A 6,000-nucleotide genomic window follows, 5' to 3' on the forward strand; every position below is an offset into this window, starting at 1 on the left:
CAATTTGTTGGCAAACTGTACCCTGCAGAGTTTGCTAAAATGTAACACAAAAAGATCTTATGCACAAGTGTGTTTCTTCACAAACATGAATCAAACCTTTTCTTAGGTTAGAAATGCCAGGTTCAAAAATTTCTTTTGGGTGCAAAAATTGGATGTTTTTGTCAAAGGAGTATCAGAGTTTCTGGAGGATAAGCCAGTTATGCCCCTTCTGAAAAGGAGGCCAAATTCTAATTGAACTATTTGTTGGCAGAAGATTCTGCCATCCCAGAGTAATTCATCGATTCATATAACAAAGGGGCAAAAGATGCCGCCCTGGAATGTCATTACAAATTTGCGCCTGAGTTTTCTTGGAAGTGAAGAAGAGAGGAATAGCCTTTCAAATAAGAAGCATTGAGTCCACACTTGACTGTCCACAGATTTTGCTTGAGATGTCAGTTTTGCCTGGGTAATTAGAAAAGTATTTTCATATATACAGGATGCAAAGAAAGCCTGACAAGGAAATCTTTTGCTTTCCGTCTGTATTTTTTGTTAATTATTCATTCATGGGATGTGGGCGTCGCTGGCTGGGAGTTTGTAGGGTCAACCATGTTGTAAGAGTCAACCACATTGCTGTGAGTCTGGAGTCACATATAGGCCAGACCAGGTAAGGACGGCTGATTTCCTTCCCTAGAGGACATTAGTGAACCTGATGGACTTTTACGACAATTGATAGTGATTTCATGGTCATCGGTAGACTTTTAAATTACGGATATTATGGAATTCAGGTTTCACCATCTGCCATGATGGGATTCAAATCCAGGTCTCCCGGAGTATTACCCTGAGTTCCTGGATTACTAGGCCAGTGACAATACCACTATGTCACTACCTCCCCTTAAATGTCACATAGAATCTGACATGGGATTCACCATAAGCATTCTCATTTCTATGTGCTTTTCAGAGATGGACCACGAGCAGAAGGAAGTGATAAGGATCCAGAGGATGAGGAAGGTTATGTCAAAGGGGAATAAGACCAACTGGAAGCTATCTTTCTGCTGAAGAGCACATTGTATCTTCAAGGATTATCAGGACAGATCATCTTAAAGAGGCAACGTTCCCATAAGCAGAGCTGAATCCCTGTTGCAAATAGATGTCCAAACACCCTCACAAATACATTTTTTTTAATGCTTTAAAGTGTATTTATTATTTTCACAAGTAGGCTTACATTCACAATGCAATGAAGTTACTGTGAAAATCCCTACAAACAACAGACATACATGGAGTACTGAAATTGATATTGTAAGGCAGTTTTTTTTTAACTATCGTAACTATCCCTGGTACAACTTTATGATGTTCTTAAACCCATCTGAAAACTAACGATGCACTGAAATGATACCGGAGGGTCAGGTACAACAGAGGGGCTTAACTGCATCACAGGTACTGAAGTAGCCCTCCCAAGGAGACCCTCCAACAGATTACAGGCTTGTAGGCAGCATATATATATATTGCCAACTGTATGATCTTGTATTTGTGGCTGTTAAGGGGAAAAGTCATCTGCTGTCATCAGGAGAAAGGTGTTATAACAGGTATTATGACAGTAGCCAAACCACGTATATTTTATTCTGGTTCTCAGGCTTCGCTGATGAGCTAGGGAATATTTCTATGTTAGACTGCAGATCTAAAGAGATGATACCCTGAACCAGAAGATACTTAGCATTATTTCATTCAAACAGTCTCCCCGAGGCCTGGAGGCTATTGACAAACGCATTCATGTTGGCCTCTTCATTAGAGGAAATGGATATAGAGATGTAAAAGAGGAATATCGCGGAATTAGAGAGGTTACAGTGCACACTTACTTGGATACTGACTAGTATAAGGAAAATGAAATATAAACAAAGCCTTAAAATTGGGACTGTTTTTGTTAGAACATAAAGGATTATGTGGGGTTTTGATAGAAGGATTTAAAATTAGGAGTTTTAAAGCAGAGAACTTAAGAAACATTTTTTACTTAGAGGATTATGACAGAGGATTCGAGAGTAAACAGTTGATTTTTTTTTGGCCATCCATTATACGCCCTGTCCCAATTTCCCTTCTATTGACTGCTAAAAAATGTTAATGTACAAAACAGTCACTTTTTCACCGATAATAAATCAGATCATCATTCAAGTAATGGCAATTATTCATTCTGTTTAAATATAAAGATATATCTATCTTTAGAAATTGTTGACAGGACGTTTACTGGGATGCCAGAAGGATGAGAGAATAGCCTTAACTGTTGCTTCTAGCTCTGGTACTCCTGAGAGGTTGGAATAGGTAACACTATTCTCCTGATAACAGAGAAGGTGATCTGATAAAGGTTTTCAGATGATGAACGCTTTCAATAGAGTAAAAAGAGGAAACTATTTCCTCTGGTGAGTAGATCCGTATCCCGAGATCATAGACTCAAAATCATTGGTAAAATATATGGAACGGGGACGAGAAGAATTTATTTCACTCAGAGTTGTTGGAATCTCAAATGCTTTACCTGAAAAGGTGATGGAAGCTGATGCCATAAATAACTCTAGGAGGGAGTTGGACAGATATTTGAGGATGAGGAAGTTATCAAGCCACAAAAAAAAGCAGGGATGTCTAAATATTATATTCATTCAATGATACAGCACGGTCATGATGACTGAAAGGACTCCCACTGTGTTGTGAGTTTCTGAAATTCTATGATTCTATCTTCAAGTGAGATCCTGCCGAAGATCTAATAATGGGTACTGTATGTATGGATTTTCAGAAGGATCTGATGCAGATGCCAGATGAAATGATATGGAAATGAAGACACCTAGCATTAAAGAAAATGCAGCTACATCATTAGAAGGACAGGGCTAAGAGACAGAGCAAAAATATGTGTAAATGAATATTTTTGAACTGGTATTTGGTAATGCTATGCCCTGGGGAACTGTGCTGTAATATCTCTTTGGCTTTGACTTATTTGAGAAATGTACAGATTATCCCATGAGGAATGATGATACACATTGATGCCAAAATTGGGGGCATTAGGGACTTTGGAAAAGAAAGAAGTAAACTGCAGAAAAAGATCAAGAGAGGTGACTGATGCTGTCTCAGCTAAAAAAATGTGAGATGGAATACTACGGGGATAAAAGCAATAAAGGGACGTGCATCTTAAATCACTGCACTTAGCAGAATGGAGACAAGCTCAAAGGCTGAAGTTTGTAGCAGTTCCATCTTCAAACTATTCAAGCAAGGCACACACAAAGAGGAAGTGTGACAGAGCAGCTCAACATCTCTGATTGATTTTCCAGATGGAATAAATCCCTGCTAGAAGAAACCAGACCCCAACCCGTCATCAGGTGCTGGTAGAAGGCAAGAAATCTAGTTTTCACGGCTTCTAATGTGGAAGAGATACCTCTTATAAATCAAATTGTGGAAGAAAGATGCAGCATAAACACAGCGAACAAACAGGTAACTCTGCAGGTTGGAATTTAGACCAACATACTAGCAACAGACTGTCCTCCTTATGTGAGCGACAGATCCCTGCAAGTGCCTTTGTATCACTGAATGAAAAATCCTCTCCACAGATTTTCCGTTTACTAAAACAAACATTAAGGAAGGTTGCTTGTTGAAAAAAAAATTAAAGTAGTATTGACTGCTTCTTTGTTCCTCATGTGAATTTTTGAATCCAATCTGGTGAGTTCAGTCGTGGAGGCCTCCTCCTTCTGAAGAGACAACGCTATTTAAGCCAATTGTTAATTTGGAAGTCACCTTGCTGATCCTTCCTCCACCATTGCAAGATAGAAACCATAGAAACCACAGAAAATTTACAGCTCAGAAACAGGCCTTTTGGCCCTTCTTGTCTGTGCTGAACCATTTTTTGCCTAGTCCCACTGACCTCAGATGTGTATTGTCTCCAGCCAGGACAGTTAGTGAGATTTTGCAAGCCCAGGCAAGTCGTTATGGGGATTACAGATAGTGCGACATGAACCCAAGATCCCAGTTGAGGCTGTCCTCATGTGTATGAAACTTGGCTATCAGTCTCTACTCAGTGACTCTGTGCTGTCATGTGTCGTGAAGACCGCCTTGGATAACGCTTACCCGATGATCAGAGGCTGAATGCCCGTGACCACTGAAGTGTTCCCCAACAGAAAGAGAACACTCTTGTCTGGTGATTGTCGAGCAGTGTTCATTCATCCGTTGTTGTAGTGGCTGCATGGTCTCCCCATGTACCATGCCTCAGGACATCTTTACTGCAGTGTATCAGGTAGACAACTTTGGCCGAGTTGCAAATGTATGTACCATGTACCTGGTGGATGGTGTTCTCATGTGAGATGATGGCATCTATGTCGACGATCCGGCACATCTTGCAGAGGTTGTGTGGTGTCAAAATGTCTCCTTTACTTTACGATGAAACAGAATATTCTGGAAATGAAGATGATGATATCATTCCAAATATCTTTGCTCAGTGACAGACCCAGGTAATCTGGTTACCATAAGGAAAGAAACTCAAACAGAAGTTTATTGAAATCTCAACTGATAGTTTCCGTTCATTTCCATAGTGCCACAGTAGTGAAACCTAGGGCCCGATTTTACCATTTTGATTCTAAGTACTGAATCTGGGAATGTTCCAAATCTGACTTGTAAATCTGTTCTCCAGTACCCCCATACTCACTCTGCCTGAAAAAAAAGCAGCAAGGCAGTGGGCAGGGCTTATCATGCCTGAAATGCTGCCCAACAGAGATCCATCTGGCCCCACCCTCCTCCAGAGAACGATTGGGCCTCCTTCCTCCTCCCCCCCATACCAGAGATCCATCTGGCCCCACCCTCCTCCCCACCCCCCCTTCCAGAGAACGATCGGGCCTCCTTCCTCCTCCCCCCCATACCAGAGATACATCTGACCTGCCTCCCTCCTCCCCTGCACTCCCCCCACCCCTGCCAAAGAACGATCTGGCCTGCCTCCTTCGTCCCCCACCACCACTGCCCCCAACCGCCCCCCCCCCCCACCTCCACATCACCACCAGAAATCCATCTGGCCCACATCCCTCCTCCTCCCCCCCCAACCAGAGAACGATCAGACCCATCAGTCTGTGTTAGAGAGCCACTGGGAGTTCTGAACTTACCTCTTCAGAAGCTGGAGCACCTAAACGGACTTTTGCCGAGCATGTCTGTTTCACACCAAGTCCGGACAGACGATGGTAAAGGGGGAAATGCCATTAAGTTTGGGTGCCCAGCCCATTAAGTTAAGGCTGCGGTCCCAATCACGTCCAATTTTGGGCCTTGATAAAGGGGGAATCGGCATGGGTGCAGGCACGGATTGCACTATTCACCTCATGCCCAACTTTGCCAAGCTTTTATGTCCAAAAATGGGCACAACGCAACAGTAAAATTGGGTCCATAGAGAGAGATAGAGTTATGTTTAGGCATCAGGAGTCTCACGTGCCACCTGGAGAACTGACAAGAGACCCACACTGCCTCTTTTTGAGCAGGTCTGCCCAACACAAGCCAATCAGGTGGTGAGGTTAACATTGGCCTTCCCCTGGAATCAGGACCCAGGGTTCGACATGCTGCCTACTGAGAAATGCCGGGCAAGTGGAGGCTAACAGGTTTTGTGCTCAGCAATGCCACCAGGGAGGCAGTGCCTGCTGCCAGATAGGCACTGAAGTCCAAGAATTGTGAAGCGACCAAGCTCGCAGATAAGTAACATTGGGGGACTGCTTTCATGGGGTAGGGGTCATAAGGAGAGGAGTGTAGTGCAGTATTGACAACAAAAGGTCTTCACGGCGATCCTGACAAGATGAGAGCTGTTGAAGCAACCAACCAACCAACTGACGTGAAGGTAAAGCAACAATATTCTGGATTCATGAAGCGTATACTAACATTTTTGTCCAATTTGTCATCAGACTATGAACCATTGTGCAAGCTCACTGCCAAGAAAGTGCTGCATTATTGGGGAACAAGCAGAATTCACTAAAATCAAGCAGCAAGTGACAACAAAGCCAGTGCTGAAGTACTATGGCGCCAATG

Source organism: Carcharhinus amblyrhynchos, chromosome 11 (assembly GCF_965287045.1).
Source record: "Carcharhinus amblyrhynchos chromosome 11, sCarAmb.v2.hapA, whole genome shotgun sequence".
Lineage (NCBI taxonomy): Eukaryota > Metazoa > Chordata > Chondrichthyes > Carcharhiniformes > Carcharhinidae > Carcharhinus > Carcharhinus amblyrhynchos.